The sequence below is a fragment of the Peromyscus californicus genome, unplaced genomic scaffold (assembly GCF_007827085.1).
Source record: "Peromyscus californicus insignis strain IS unplaced genomic scaffold, ASM782708v3 Scaffold_4__1_contigs__length_199733344, whole genome shotgun sequence".
In the NCBI taxonomy this organism is placed as follows: Eukaryota; Metazoa; Chordata; class Mammalia; order Rodentia; family Cricetidae; genus Peromyscus; species Peromyscus californicus.
In genome coordinates this window covers 191,604,003-191,621,484 of record NW_026294562.1, presented here as the reverse complement: position 1 = coordinate 191,621,484, position 17,482 = coordinate 191,604,003, and the positions used below count along the sequence as shown (strand labels likewise).

The window sequence follows — 17,482 nt, the reverse complement described above, 5'->3', positions numbered from 1 at the left end:
GTGCCAACTTTTTCTGGTGTGGTATTGTGTTCCCCGAAATACTGTGCACGCTAATAAACTTATCTGGGGTCAGAGAACAGAACAGCCACAATATTAAACATAGAGGATAGGCAGTGGTAGCACACTCCTTTAATCCTAGCATTCCAGAGACAGAGATCTACCTGGATCTCTGTGTGTTCAAGGATACAGCCAAGCATGGTGACTCACGCCTTTAATCCCAGAAAGTGAGCCTTTAATCCCAGGGAGTGATGGCAGAAAGCAGAAAGGTATATAAGGCATGAGGACCAGAAACTAGAAGCTTTTAGCTGGTTAAGCTTTCAGGCTTTGGAGCAACAGTTCAGCTGACATTAATTTGGATAGGGACTCAGAGGCTTCCAGTCTCAGGAAACAGGATCAGCTGAGGAATTGTCGAGGTAAGGAAGCTGTGACTTGTTCTGCTTCTCTGATCTTCCATCATTTGCCCCAATAACTGGCCTCAGGTTTGTTTTTATTAAGACCTGTTAAGATTCTTGCTACATCCTGGCCTTTATATCTAGGGGCTGTTCTGTTCTCTGACCCCAGATAGGTTTATTAGGGTGTATAATATATTGGGGAACACAATATCACCACACTGAACCTATTAATTATTCCTTCAAACATGTAAAGAGGAAATTGATATTAGAACGTCTGTTCTCAACATGAGGGTTGCAACTCCTTTTTGTGTCAACTACCCTTTCTCAAAGGTGACTGTGACCATAGGAAAACATATATTTCTGATGTCTTAGGAACCGAGACATTGTTCCTCCATCAATTTCCAGGCAGGTCGGCCCACATGCAGATATGCCCATATATAAGCAAATGGAATTATATAAAAGTGGTTGCGGCATTAGGAACTTGGAACCACTGTGTTAGAGTGGAGGCACTTGAGCACAACTATACTGCCATGATAGTGCTTAGGTAAGTAAAAAGGGCTCTACACAAACAGAATGTAGAGGGCTTGGGAACCTCAGAAGGCTGTTCTCTTGCATTCAAGGAGGGATGGTGATAGACAGGTTTGCAAAAGAAATGAAAATTCAGCTACAAAACTGTTAGTGACAAATATCATGTAAACGAGGATGTTTCCATGCATGAACTCACTAATTCCATGAACTCACACTAATTCCCCATGTTTCAACCAAACTCCAACCACCCTCAGAAAAATGCTAACCATGAGCAAATACTACAGACCATTGTGATGTCCTTATGTCCTGCTGTACATTGTCACCCTGCTTTGTAAATTCCAGGAAGTGACTTTAAACTCATTTTGTTAAATCCTTTACACGATGCTAATATTGAAGACATCCCAGAATATTCATCATGAAACAAAACTCAATAAATTGCTTTGCTGAGGACATATTTTCAGCTTGATTTCATGTGTTATTTCATCCATACATCTTGAAACTATGAAGCTTTAAAGAGATAATCTATAAAAAAGACAAATTGTACACATTCATAGACACCTTAGAAATCCTCAAAAGTGTGCTGGAAAATCAATTTGAAATGCTGAGAATATATGAAAATTATTTAGTCTTAACTCCAAAGCATTATATTAGAATATTGATACTAAAACTAGAAAGACTCAGAAATTTTGGACCTTAGGAAAGGTAGTATGTTACACTGAACAAATCCATATCATTGTGTAATTTCTTCAGATTTCAATAGAAAAGAGTCATTCATGGGAAAATATTGTTTGAGAATATTTTGGTGTTCTCAGAAGTGGATTTTGTTGAAACATGAAATTACATCTAGCTGGACAGACTGAGGATTCAGATTTCAGGTGTTTGATGGATTGAAGCCCTTCTGCTTGATTACCTGTAGATCATTATCCTAATTCACCACAGATTTTCAGGATCATTTTAAATTGTAAACTTGTGCAAAGTGAAAACCTCTCATTTTGTACCCCTTACACTATATTGTTTTCTTCATTTTGTAGCCACTTATATACACTCCGTGTCTATGGTGGCAACAAGCATGAGGCAAGGCTGAATGAAATGCATCAGGTACACAGTTGTGCATACCTCAACCTCTTTCAGTAAACTTTAGATCATATGAGATCATATTAAAAGAAAAGGATTCTTTTGATTTATCATATAGTTGCCAGTATATTTACAGAAGAATAATCTGGGAGAGGATTTGCATTATCTCTTTTAGACAAATTGGTGTGAATCCTCTACTTGAAGCTCCCTGTCCCTTCCATCCTTTGGTTGTCTGTTCCATGAGTTTTAATCTGTGCTTGCCTGAAGGCTGTCTTGTGAATCTACCCTTGTGTGCCTGTGTACTATGTATATGTCTGTCTATTCATAACAAAGTATTTTGCTCTGTCTTTATTGAATACCATAGAAAGCATCATGTGGGACAGGCTTGAGAAATCCTTACCATATATTAAATCCCCTGGAACTAGAATTAAGTGAGTAATGAAAACTGGTAATTATTAGCATGTTCATATGCAAACATGTGACACTATAGAAGGTGAGCATAACATGACACTAAAGCCAAGGAAGACATTAAACAGAACTTAAAATAAGCTGTTTTTATGTTAGAAATGGGTCTGCATGTCTCAAAATAATGGCAAGGTTAAAAAAAAAAAATCTGTGGGAGCAAGCATAGCTGTGCCAAGTCCAACATGCAAACACATTCACCAAGGGTCCCACTAGGACTTCATTCCTAAAAGGAAAGAGGGTAGTGTATGAGTGGTTAGAGCTCACCTCATATACTTATGACAATGTTTAAGTTAAAGCAGCACAGTTGACAACCTGAGCACAATTTTGAGCAGCAAATGAAACCCTTATTGAACATTTTGACCTCAAAACTGTTGTTGACCCTGGAGAAATGTGAAATTCTCCCAAGTAGCTTCTTTACATTTTTTGAAGTGGAATTGTGTCTTATTTCACCTTTTGACAGTAAAGACAGTAGATTCTGTTTACATTTTCCACACTTATTTTTACATTTTAAAATGTCTGGTGAATTCTAGGAGTGGTGGTTCAAGTCTGGAGGCAGAGGCAAATGAATCTCTGTGAGTCAAGACCAGCTTGGCATACATAGTGAGTTCCAGGCAAGCCAGGGATAGTCAGTGAGACCCTGCCTTAGGAAAAAACAAAATCTAAGACCTGGAGAGTTGGCTCAGTGATTAAAGTAGTGGCTGCTCTTTCAGAGGATACAGGTTCTATTCCCAGAACCCACATGACAGCTCACAACCATCTCTAAATCCAGTCCAGGGGATCTGTTGATCTCTTCTGATATCTGAGTACTGCATATGGATGATCCAAAGACATATGTGTAGATAAAACACCCAAACACACAAAATAAAAATAAATAAATGATTTTATAATGAGCCCAATAGAACCGTCTATGGTGATGTTATCACTCAATGAGTAACATGTACAAAGAGAAAAAGAAGTATATTTTATTTATCTGGCTTTAGCAATGAATCTGAGTTCAGTGCAATCTTGGTTTTACAGTGACTAGCCTAACATACTGCGACCTGCTACCTTGGTTTTTAATGTTACTAATGGTTTCTTCTTCAGTCCTGGGGGTCAACTCCAGGGAACCACACATACTAGGCCAGTGCTTTTGACCCATCTACCTCACTAGTCCTGTTAGCAATTGTTGAAGCCTTTGTCCACAAACACAATCTGCCTGCCTTCTGTATCTACAATGGAAGCACCAACCTATGTATCTCTGTAATCAGCAGAAAGAATAGAACACACAGGGAAGGCTGACAACCATCCCTTATATACTTCCCATAAAATAAGGCTACAGAGTGGAAATGGGGAAAGCTTCCTGGAGGATGGAATCAACATTGGAACATGCAAATTGTTCTGCAAAAAGGGAATGGGGCCATGCTGGAGAGATTGCTCAGTGGCTAAGAGTACTTGTGGCTTTTAACCAAGGATCTAGGTTCATTTCACAGTACCCTTATGGTGGCTCATAGCTGCTTGTGACTTCAGATCTAGGTCTCCAATTCCTTTTTATGACCTCCAGGTGGACCAGGCATGCATGTGGTGCATAAACATACAGACAAAAATACACATAAAAAACTTAAAATGAAGGGAATGGGAAGAATTATTGAGGCAAGTGAAGTAAGATAAGGGACAAGGAATTCAGGACAGGTAAACCATCTCTCTCTCTCCCTTCCAAGTTGTCCTCTCTTTCCAGAAATTAGTAATCCAAGTCTGGGGAGTTAACACTATGCTTAAGGAACTTAAGGACATGTAGAATAAGGAACTAAGAATGCATGTTGCAGAGGTTGAGAGTCCCGCTCTCGGCTGCTACTCTGGGTTCCTTGGGAGAAATGTCTCTCAGGAGCAAGGGAATGAAAAGTGTTCTGTAACTTTACACACACGGGCAAATGTTCTTCATTTTGTGTGCTCTTTATTGTTCTATTACAAATTTCCAACCATATATATATATGTATACCTATTAACAACTTGTTAGCAATAGAAAAGGTTGCAATGCCAAATCTCAGGAACACAGTCATTCTTTGAAGAAATGATAAGTCACACGTAGTGAAACCAATCAGTTAATTTGCATTCGACTGCAGCTGCAGCTGTAAGAAGTTTGCGGCCAACCATAAAGGGGCCACTACATATGGTGATATTTTGTTTGTACTGAAATGTGATTTTATTTGTATGTTACTAAATAAAGTTGCCTGGGGGTCAGAGCTAATAGCAAGCCATAACAGAAACTGGGCATTGGTGGTGCACACCTTTAATCCCAGCTCTTGGGAGGCAGAGCTAGGTGAATCTCTGTGTGGTCAAGGATACAGCCAGCATGGAGACACACGCCTTTAATCTCAATACCAACCATAGAAGACCTGGAGGTCTGTATAGATGGGCAGTGATGAGGAGGTCATGTGGTTGGGTTTACAACCAATGAGAAGGCAGAATAGAAAGTCTATAAAAAAGACAAACAGACAAGAAGTAGGTCTCTTGGCTGAAGAGTATAACAGCAGCAGTGAAGGGTAAGGTTTTTAACTCTGACCTCTTGGGCTTTCATCTCTGCATTGGCTCTTGTTTCTTATTTAACAAGACCGTTCATCTACATTTGGCACCCAGCGTGGCAAGAATTCATTAAAAACCGCTTGGCTTGGCTTGGCAGCAGGTCTGGTTTCCCGCCTGGGCGGCCTGGCTCCCTAGCTCGCGCCCAGTTCAGCTTAGATCTCAGGCCCAACTGACCGTTAGCTACGAGCCGTTACCACAGCTGGAGCTACTTGCTTAACGCCGGTGCTACAAACAACTCAGGCCTGCCCTGCCGGAGCTACCACTAATTGCAGTAGCTATACGCAGCTTTGAAACACCAGTGCACGTGGTAGAAGCTTAAGGAAGCTGGAGCACAGGCTCGACTCAGCTCAAGCGGGAACACGTGGCTGGATTTAAGATTTTAGCCAGAACTTGTGGCTATGCTTTTTTGCTCTCTCTCTCTCTCTCTCTCTCTTTGAATTCACACCTCAGACACTAGGTAGCTGTTTTGAAATTCCTTCCGATTTCTACAGTTCTACGCAGACTTGGTAAGTCAATTAAGATATCAGATATTTTAAAGAGAATTTTTTTCCACATTAAAAAAATGGGTTTTCTGTGTACATTGGAAGAAAATTGGGCTTTGTTTGAAATTTTAGGCAGTCTGACAATGGAACAACTATATGAGAAGATTAATGTTGATCGAATTATGCACATTATTACTTTCCTTATCCTTATATTACTATTTAAAAAGATAGCCAATTTAAGTGCCAGGATAAAAGTTTTAGAAAAACCTGTTAAACCTGTTAAAATGAATTATAGAGAAATTCAAATTCAGACAGAAGAAATTAACAGTGAAGTTGTTTCAAGATTGGATCATAAGGTTACAGAAAGAAATCCTGTTTTCACACAATCACCCTTAATTTATCTGATAACGGTACAAGGATCAAAGGCCTATGCAAAACTTGGTTCAGGAATTCCAGAAAACTGTGGTACCTAAGAAATCAAGTAATTTGCACTTGGTATTTTATCTTTGGGAGCTCCTATCAGGTTGCTTTGAAGGTACAGAAATTAACTGGCTAAACTGTAAATAGAGAGTAATAAAACTGCCCTAGGCAAAGAGAAAATGCTTCAGTCCTTTGAGGCTGGATCCCACCTACAGCCGTGAAAGGCTAGACTCATTCTTAAGATGCTTCTGAGTCTTCTTTCCACAGAGATGTGTCAACCACACCAACTATTTAGGACAATAAAAAAATGCAGGTTAATTATTAGTCCCCTATTACAATCAAACTTGTCATGTTAGGTATGTTTTCAGGATCAAACAGAAATAAATTTTAGATTGACAGGGCATCTCAAATACTTCAGAGATCTACAGAATATGACATTTAAAATGTTTTAATAGCATAGATTAATTAATTAACTAATTAATTAATTAATTTGGTTTTTCGAGACAGGGTTTCTCTATGTGGTTTTGTTGCCTATCCTGGATCTCACTTTGTAGACCAGGCTGGCCTTGAACTCACAGAGATCCACCTGACTCTGCCTCCCGAGTGCTGGGATTAAAGGTGTGCACCACCACTGCCTGGATTTTTTCCCCCATAGGTTTTTTTTTTTTTTTTTGACAATGAGACATGTCTGCTCCTGGCAGCACCAATCTACTTCAGAGAAGATGATGGACATCTGTTGCACAAGTTCTAATTGGTCTTGTAATAAAAACTCAGAGCCAGATATTGGAATAAATGATGAAAATCAGAGAAAACAAGCTACAGCCACTTCTCATCTTGCCAACTCCTCAATTGAAAAGAGAAGACCTTGTCTCCATGAATCCTCAGACTGAATGCCTCTGAGTCCTCAGCCAGGAAGCCACCGAACTCCTGTCTTTTCATGCCTTACATTCCTTTCTCTGCCCAGCCATATCACTTCCTGTCTCAACCTTCCTAATACTGGGCTTAAAGGCATGTGACTCTCAAGTACTGGAATTAAAGATGTGTGCCACCACTGCCTAGCTCTATTTCTCTTTTAAACTGGATTAATTTCATATAGTCCAGGGTGGCTTTAAACTCACAGAGATCTAGACCCATCTCTGCCACACAAGTGCTAGGAATAATGATGTTTTCCAACACTGCCTGGGCTCTGTTTAATCTAGTGGCTGACTCTGTCCTCTGATCTTCAGGCAAATTTTATTTGTTAATTAGTACAAACAAAATATCACAACAAGCATTGAAGAAACTACATATGGAGTTTACTTTCTTTGTGACAAAAATTAGCCACTGGGCAAGAAACTGCCATAACCTTGACTGCTGACGTCATGCTGTACAAATGGGCCAAGCAGGACATAAAAGAAAGGACTTCTTAACTTTGTCAAGACAAGGTAGGACAGCCCTTCAGAAAATCCTGCTTCACAGAAAAGTCTGTCAGATTTGCTAGGCCTGTAGATCAAAGATGGATGCCTCAATGTTGCAGAAGAACCTTGGGTGATTGTCCAGGCAGCCAGTTGTTTCTGTCATCTCTTACATTTTTGGAAGTCACATACTTGCATTTCCTGCTTACTCAGGCAACATTACTTCCTACTCAGGTCTCTGATGTAGTTGAAGACTTTATAGTTATAGTTTTCCTTGTTACCAGATGCAGAAAAGAAATTCACTAAAGAGATGTAAAGTGTATAGGGTTAAGAGACCTTAAAATAGTTTTGAGAATGAAAATTAGGATAGAGGGTGAATTAGGTACGACCCTCTGGATTCACCAAGATATGATAGATAATGGAATGTTTTCTCTGAATTTGTCAAATGCAAATGGACTAGATATTGTTGATGTATTTATTGCCTTATATTTAGTTATTGTACTTATTGTATATAGTTTACTTATAGTAGTTATAATCTTTTGTTATTTTACACAAAAAGGGGGAAATGTAATATTTTATTTGTGCTCTAACAAATAAAGCTTGCCTTAAAATCAGAAAAAGGAGCTAGCCATTCGTTAACCATAGAGGTCTAGAAGTCTGTACAGACAGCCAGGAAGTGATAAGGCAGGGTGGACAGAGGAGCTTGCTCTCTTTCAGCTGAGGATTTTGTAGATGTAAGAAGTAGTGGCAGGTTGCTCTACCTCTCTGATCTTTCAGCATTTACCCCTATATCTGACTCCAGGTTTTTAATATTAAAACCAATTAGAATTTAAGCAACATGTGGTACTGTGCATATGTGTTGTCTGCATAAGTTTGTGTCTGTGCAAAAATGCATATATGTATGAATTAAAGTTTCTGTTTTTGAGTCTTGTTGTCTGTGTGTGTCCCCGTATGTATTTGTATATGAGCAACTGTCAGTCTATATGTGTCTGTGTGTAATTATTTGTGAGTGATTGTGTCTGTATATAGAAATGTGTCTGGGTATGTATGACAATGTGTGTATGCCTACCTGTGTGTCTGTGCATGTGTATCTATTTATGTGGTGTGTGTGTGTGTGTGTGTGTGTGTGTGTGTGTGTGTGTGTGTGTGTGTTTTCTTTTAAAGGAATTAAAATCCTAGAAATGTGATAATCATTTTGTCATAGTTCTTTCATTAACTTTTCTTTTCTGGGTATATTTACTAACTTGTATTTTGAGGTAGGGATTAAATAAAATGAGATGAAATAAGAAAAGATTTTCTGACTTAATTAGTGGCACACTGCACTGTACAATGCTCCCTGTCTTTTAGATGAACTCCTTTCTGAAGAAGACCTACTTCACTAATCCTGTTTGAGAAGCAGAGAATATGATCAGAAAGAAATACCACAGGCAGATGTAATTGGAGTTTTCCTGTGTCCACTCAGCTCCTGCAGCCACTCAGACCCAAGTAAACACATAGAGATTTATATTACTTATAAACTGTATGGCCGTGGCAGGCTTCTTGCTATCTAGTTCTTATATCTTAAATTAAACCCATTTCTATAAATCTATATCTTGCCACATGACTCATGGCTTACCAGTATCCTTACATCTTGCTTCTCATGGTGGCGACAGCTGGCAGCATCAACCTGACTCAACCTTCTGCTTCCCAGAATTCTCCTCTCTGTTTATCCCACCTATACTATACTTCCTACCTGGCTACTGCCTAATCAGCGTTTTATTTATCAATCAATCAGAGCAACACATTCACAGCATACAGAAAGACATCCCCAGCAGGCAGATTATGATACTTTTCAGATACATGGTCTTGGACTTAAGTGAAAAATAGGAAAGTTTCACCAATGTCTTCCACATAGTCAACAGCTCTGTTTATCTGAAGACATGGTAGTATGTCACAGGAAGTGGACAGGTGAGTTTGACCTAATGGTACTGATTTACACTATCCAGCTGTATCCACTGCCAAGTGGGTCCATTTGTGCTTCCTAACTCACTGACCTGAAATGGATTGTCAAGTAATAATCTATTTCTACTCTCCTAGAACTGTCACAGTAGAAATCATAGCTGTAAAATGTATTTGGGATCACATAAATTCAACATTTCATTTGCAGATCTCTGGAAAATGAGTTTGTTTTCATTTCCTCTTTTCAATGGGGAATTCTATGATGGGTGATATTGTTCTATATGCTGTGAATTTGTTGCTCTGATCAGTTGATAAATAAAGCTATTTGGTCAAAGCAGAATAAAGTTAAGCAGGACATTCCAACTAGAGAGAGAGGAAGGAGAAAACAGAGCTGAGGAGATGCTGCTAGCCACTGCCAGAAGCAAGATGTAAAGATACTGGTAAGCCACAAGCCATGTGGCAAAGTATAGATTTATAGAAATGGGTTAGTTTAAGATATAAGAGCTAGCTAGCAAGAAGCCTGCCATCACCATAGTTTAAAAATAATATAAGCCTGTGTGTGTTTATTTGGGTCTGAGCAGCTGCAGACTGGGTGGAACACAGGAAGACTTTCAGCTACAATTTTTATTTATTATTTGAAGATTCCAGACATGTATACAGCAATATTCTCTTGGTACCATTGTGATTACTGCACAGTGTTTTCTTCTCTACTGCTGAATCTCTGACCCTGATGTTAAAAGATTGAGGCTAATTCTAAGTAAGGTGTTGGAAAAAAGAAAAAGCATGCAGGTCATTAAGTGATATTATAAAATATTGTCCAAGTATTTTACCAGGAGGTCATAAATTGCTAATGCCTCTAAGCATGCATTAACATTTTAATGGCCCACCTTAGATATTTTGTGAATTATAATCCTAAGTTTACTTAAATTTATTTATTTTATCTTTTATGTGCCTGAGTGATTTGTGTGCATAAGTGTGAATATCAGAAGAGGGATTCACATCTACTGGAAATGAAGACAGCTTTGACTCATTCTGTAGATGCTGTAAATGAAACATGCACCCTCTTCAAGAGCATCAAATGCTACTGACCACTGAGCCTTCACTCCAGCCCACAACCCCATCCCACAGCATAATTGCTCAGTAGATGAATGTTCTTTTGTCCCCTTCCTTCTTGCACAGCTCCTTTAAACAAACCATAAGTTGTTGGGCTTCTTTATCTGAGTGAAGAGGTACTGGTAGTAATATACAATTGCCTTTCAGGAGTGCTGCAAATGAAATACTGGGTTTGTGTCTCCCTGGGAATTCTAAGGTATATTTCTCATGTGTCTGGTTTTATAGTATTCGCTCAATACTGCCTTGACTTCCAAGTTGTGTTTTGAAAGTGAAAGGCTTTAGCGTCAATAAAACCTTCAGTTTAATCTGATGTGCTAGCTCAGGTTACTCAGATAGAGTGAAACCAATTGTGACTGTCATGTTCTCAGAGTGATAAGGAGAATGATTTTCAGAGAACAGGGCTCATGGGCTGAAATTTAGCTACTGACCTACAAATGCTCTTCAGAGGAGAGAAGTAAATCTCAAGCCTGCCCAAACTGGCCCCATTTCAACATTACCAAACCATCAACTGAAGGCAGATAGGGGACTGAAAACAACTCAATGTGTGCCCTACTCCCAGGTATGCCTATCTTAATGTAGAAACAAGAGACATGTGAGGATAGCAATGCTGGATGACTCAAAATGCCACAGTCATGGATTTAAGTGAGAGTAAACACAATCACATACCAAACAATGAATTCAAAGAATAGTTATGAAAATGTACCATAAAATCAAAGAGGGCACCAATTACTTCCTGAATTATTTCAGTGAAATGCCAACCATTTGCCTATCATAAGGAATGTATTTAGGGATATGACAGAAATTCAATAAAGATCAAAATAATGAAAAATGAAATAAAAGTGGTGACATATAACTTTAATCCTGGCTTATTTGTCTTTTGTTTATTTGTTTTGATTTTTATCTTTGAGGTTTTGTATTTTTTTTTGCATTTTTTTAAAGAGAGAGAAAAACATAATGTTTAGTGCATAGGGAGTTGTGGACTATTTGGAGTGTTTGGGAGGATATAAAATGTTCAAAATATATTTTATGAAAAATATTTCAATAAAAGGTACTCAAAGAAAATAAGTTTAAGTCATTAAAGAAAGAAATTGAAGATTTCAAAAGATGGAAATGTGTCTCATGCCCATGGATTGGTGGGAATAATATAGGAAGCATGTCATGTCCGCCTCGACCAGCAAGGAAGACACAACACTGAGCTCTTCTTCTAAACTGTTTTATTCAGGTCTTTTCAAAATCTGTCTCCTTTGTTCTTCTCTCCTAGGGAGAGCCCGCCCCAGCCTTATATAGGTCTCAGACCACCAGCCATCATGTGCCACATGGGATTCCTGGATAGGTGCACATATGCCTTAGCAAGCCGAAATCTAAAGCCAAGCCAAATAAGGAGTTGTTTAACATAGAGAGCACTCGCCATCGGGAGGGCGGGGGGCGGAAACCAGAGCCATCTCAAGAATGCAGCTTCACACAGCTCTCTACAGAAACATGAGCATCCTAACAAAAGCAAACAACAGATTCATATCCCTGTCAAAATCCCAACATAACTCTTCATATATATATATATATATATATATATATATATATATATATATATATTGCTTTTGGTGTTTTAAGACAGGGTTTCTCTTTGTAGCCCTGGCTATCCTGGAACTCATTTTATATACAAGTCTGGCCTTGAACTAAGAGAACTGCCTAGCTTCACTTCCAGAGTGCAGGATTAAAGGCATGCACCACTACTGCTAGGCATCTTCACAGATCTTACAGAGACAATTTTCAGCTTCATATGAAAACACAAAAAATTCAGGACAGTCAAAACAAACCTGAGTAATAAAAAAATTGTGGCATTTTTCACTATAAAGCTATAGCAATAAAATTAGCACAGTGTTGGAAAAAACAGACACATTGATCAATAATTGTGTAGTTAGTGAGCTAAAAATCAGCTGAAGAATGAAATATTGTTGGGCTCCCTGTTCCAGAGTTTTAGCCCCAAATCAGATGGTTTCATTGATATGGCACATGGGGAGACAGAATGAACTGGTTTGGAGGCTGCAGAATACAGAATTTTGTAGGACACTTCCATCCTGTATTCTGGAAAAAAACTTCACAAATGGCCACAAAGTCTGCTTTTCCCTACATTGTATGGAATGCCTTTTCCAAAGTCCCATATCCTATGCTGTAGCTGTAATGCAAGCTGAATCCTTGCCTGATAGTCAGGGAAGGATGGTGTTCTAATCCAATCATGGCCCAGAATTTCCGTATCTCAAATGCTCAGCCTCTTCATTTGTAAATTCTGTGGTTTGGGATTACATTTTACATGAAAAAAATCCAGTACATGGCTGAAATAGGGTGAATTCCAGGTCTGATATAGGATGTTCACAATCAGCTCAGAGATGTTCAGGAATGGTCTTATGCAATTGAGCCTTGCTTAGGAATTATTTTGGACACACAAATCAGTCTACAGAGAACTTATTAATGTAAACACTGTTTAGAAGAAAAGAAAGTTTATTTACCCCCATGTTGAGAAAAACTCGAATTAGTTACTTTTTCTTTTGGTATTTTCATGTTAAAAGGACATCATGGACTTCATCAATTTTTAAAATATAGTATTTTTCTATTTTTCTCTTTTATTAAAAAAGATAGTTTTCTCAGGCAATATGTCCTGATTACAGTTTCTCCTCCCTCTACTCCACTCAGTTCCTCTCCACCCTTCCTCCCATCCAGATCAACTCCCTTTCTGTCTCTCATTAGAAAAGAATGGGCTTATAAAAGGCAACAGCAAAACATAACGAAATAAAATACAATAAGCTAAAGTAAAACTACCACTTCAAAGTTGAATGTGGTAAATAAACCACAGCAACAAAAGAGCCCCAAGAGAAGGCACAAGAATTTGAGAGCCACTGGTTCACACACTCAAGAGTCCCATACAAATCCCACACTGAAAGCTACAACATAAACACAGGAGATCTGGTGAAGACCCCATGTTGGCCCTGTGCTTGCTGCTTCGTTCTCTGTGAGTTCATATGGCCTTTGCTCAGTTTATTTAGAGATCTTGTTTTCCTAGTGTCCTCCATCCCATATATATCCGTCTCTTATATTCTTTCTACCTCCTCTTCTATGAAGTTCTCTGGGCTTTGAGAGGTGGGATTTGTGGGAGACAACCCATTTAGAGTTCTGTGTCCCAAGATCTCTCTTCTCTGCTTAAGGTATAGCTATGAGTCTCTGTATTTGTTCCTATATGCTGCAGGAGGAAGCTTCTCTGATGATCCCTGAATAAGGCACAGATTTATGACTATTGTAGAATAGCCTTAGAAGTCCTTTTGTTGTTATTGTTGTTGTTTTAGACCAGTAGTAATATGGTTTTAACATAGGTCTCTGGTTATTTGGTCTCTAGTTCTTGGTCACCTGAACTGTATCAGGTATGGATTTGGCTTCCTGGCTTGTGCCCTAAGTCAATGTGGACATGGGTTGGTTTTTTACCACAAGCTTTGTGCCACATTGTTCTAGCACATTTTGCAGGCAGAACAGATTTTAGATCAAAGGCTTTGTGGTTGGTTCAGTGTTAACATTGCTTTTTGGTAGCCTGTAAAGCAAATTGCCTGTAGCAAGAACACTAGAACATGGTGGCAAAGGTCCTGTGAAGGCACCAGCTCGACCTCTCCATGTTCAATGAGTTGTGTGGGTCCTATCTTCAGCAATGGGGACTTTTGGTCAGTTTGTGGAGAACAACCTATTCTCTTGGCAACAGTCTGGGTTGTTTGGAAATTTCCATAGGACCACTAGCTAACAACTCAATTGGCTTTAACGTAGTTCAAGCACTTGAAGCTTTTCGGGTGACAGGAGACATACTGAGACTCCATCGCTCTCATGATTGGGAGAATTCATTAGGATTTACAGACATCAGAGAATGGCAATAGCGTTGCATGGAGCAGTGCTCTGCGGTACTTTTCCTGCCCGTTGGCAGAACCCTAAGTGTGGCAATGCAATATGATGAAAACGTGTCTTTCATTCTAAAAGACTGGAACTTTTGTTGGACCTCACAGACTAAGTTTGCTGTGAAATGGTGTGCGAGAGGCCTCGGTGGGTGTGAGCCAAGGAGACACACTGTGTGGCCAAGGGGGAAGAGAAGAAAGTTACCCACACAATGAAGGCATGGCATCCATGTGGAAAGTTTTATTATTAAAGGGTGAGGGGAGAGGGAAGAGAAAAAAGAGGGAGAGAGAGAAAGACAGGAAAAGAGAGAAAAGCGGAGGTCTGTGAGGCTTGTGGAGAGAGAGAGAAAGAGAAGCGGGAGAAGGAGAAGGGGGTGTTTTCTCTTAAATGGGTCTTTATGTAAGATGATGTCAGGATGATGGGTGGGTCCTAACAAAGTTAATATTGCACCTTGAGGACATTTAAGACTTAATAGTGGCCTGGTAGTTGTGGAGCACACCTGTAACCCCAGGATTCAGGAGGCCGAGCCAAGCAAATCTCTGAGTTCAAGGACAGCCTAGTTTACACCGGGAGAGCTAGGACAGCAGGGCCTACACAGAGAAACCCTGTCTCAAAAAGAGAAGAAAGAAACAGCTTTTATGCTTAACAAGTTTCTATGATAACAATAAAAATAAACCTTATTTTTCTGGCATTACTCATAAAATCATCTTTTAAGCTAAGCTAATGCATAGCTATAATCTTCATTATGTACTTTTCCATACCCTTGACTCAGATAATGCATGTGTATCATTTGCTGAAGTCATAATATACAGAGGCTGAAAGTTACCTTCTAAATGAATATGCCTTTATCGACACTGATGGATGTACAGTGATATTTGTAAAACTGTTATCTTGATCAATTTGGGTCATTTGGAGCCACTGACTTAGTCTCTTGTAAAACTCTGTTAAAGATTTCTGTAAAGTATCCCATTCATTCCTCATGTGATGCTTTCTATGCTGTTCAATAAAGACAGAGCAAAGCTCTTTATTATGGACAGACAAACAGAGAGACAACAGAAAGACACACAGGGATAGATTCTAAAGATAGACTTCAGGCAGACACAGATTCTAACACATGCAACAGACAGAAATCGAAGGCACAGGGAGTATCAAGTAGAGAATTCAATCTGGACTCACTTTTAGTTAAATGACTCCAAGGGAAAATGTTTTCATTTCTTTCCTTAATTCAACTTGGACATGTTTTTAATCACTAATGAGTTTAATCCATGCACATATGCAGAATCTATTAGTTGGTGACATCATTTTTTGCATATGGAAGGAAACAATAAAATGTACCAAAATGTAGTGGGAATCTGGGAAAATCATTGGATCTATGGTAAGCATTAGAACGAAGTTGTTTTCCAGTATCTAGCATAAACATTAGGAAGAATGTTGTTTTCTAGAAGTACTTAACCTTGAAGAAACTGAAAGGACCCAACAGACATCATAACAGGCTGCTCAGTCCTCTCTCAGAGATCAGGCCTCAATTTCAGTTTCCTGAGACTTGAGCAAGCAGTTTCTGGGAGGGCCGCGAACAAAAAACATAGTCCTTGCAGTAGCTCCCTTTCTGCATGTACTCTGACCCATCAAGGTTCAGCCAATTGTTTACTGTCTGGGACCCCTCACCAACTTAGAGCCACATGCATGAGTCAAGGACAGAGCCTGAGCCACTGAGCCAGCACCCACAGTCAGTATGTGCTAGGCCAGCCAGCCCTGATGACAGCTCAAGGACAAAGCCTGGAACTTGTCCAGGTCTGCCCAAAAATGGTAACTGTAACCCCCAACTAACCCTAGCCAATTAAAAGTTACTAACATGATTGCCACTCACTAAACCAATTCTGAGTCTGTTCCTATGTAGTCTGTAGGCCCCAAGCCCCCCTTGCTTTATAAACTGTGCCCCATTGCTATTTGGGGTCTTTCCTGCTCTTCTGTTGGGTCAGATGGATGGAGAGTCCCAAATTAACTCGTAACAATTCAAAAACTCTTTGCTTTTGCATCAGAATTGGTCTCTTAGTAGTCTTTGGGGGATTCTGAGTACAACAAAACCATTGTGAAAAACAGCAGTTCTTTTCTGTGATTTATAGTTGTTTTTCTGGTGTAGGTGGTGGTTTACGGCCCTTGCATGACTTTGGTTACGAGACTGTCCTGGCACACCTGGAGCATCTTGAATTATTGGGCACTGCAAACAGCACACAGTAAGAATTGAAGTTGCAGGGCTGTAACACTTCATTCAGAAAACAGGTAGATTGTAGTAGGAATTTACTCTGCCCATTATACAGAGAGATGAAGGGCAGAGTCAGGGCAGATGCCATTCAGCCACCCAAGGTCACTGTCAGAATGAATTCCCACTATAATAGATTAGATCAGGAGCTATGGTATGAGGAACTTTTCTCACCCAAATAAACAACTTTTGTGTAACTATCAATAAATACACCTTTGCATGACTGTTTGAGGCTTAGTTCATATAAACTGTTCCTCCCTATGGTGATAGAGCCTAAGATTCCTCTTGGAGTGACCTTCTTTCACTGATCATCCCACACAACACAGAATACCTTATACCACAATGTGAAACAAGTAGCCCAGTTCTCTAAAAATGTCCATGGTCTCATAACAATGTACTTTGATGAGAGATCCCCCTAGTTCTGAGTTTGTATTTCCAGGTGTTCACCATTCTTTAGAGCTGGTATGCCTTTTTACTTGTGACAATTATGACAGCACAGGTTAAACCTCAGAACACACCAGAGAAACCTGGTCCTCGTTAGAATTCTGACAAATCTATTTCTTAGCTAGAATCTCCAAAGAAACTTGTGTAAGTCTTGAGGCTCCTCCTCAGCTTATGAAGATGGGCATAGATATACACAGAGAATTGGAAGCAACAATCAGGAGACAATCTATGAAGAAATGACCAAACAGTGTATATGTGTGGTAGTTCTATGTCTACTTTATTGAGAAAAGTGTAGACTGTTTTCAAAAGTGGCATTTCTATCTCTAACTCACACAAGCAGTGTACAATACTGTCCCTTTCCTCAAGTTCATGTCAGCATTTATTATTTATTCTGGCTATGGCCATTCTGCCTGGGCCAAGATGGAATCTTATGGAGATTTATTCTGCATCCCCCTGATGCAGTTGTGTATGTAGAAGTTTTTGCCAACA

At 39.3% G+C, this 17,482-nt stretch overlaps 1 protein-coding gene across 1 annotated transcript in view; it reads right to left on the bottom strand.

Annotated features, from left to right (window-relative positions):
- Positions 1-17,482, bottom strand: part of LOC128125424 (zinc finger protein 420-like) — a 337,518-nt gene that overhangs the window by 191,822 nt on the left and 128,214 nt on the right. The gene's annotated exons all lie outside the window — the stretch shown is intronic.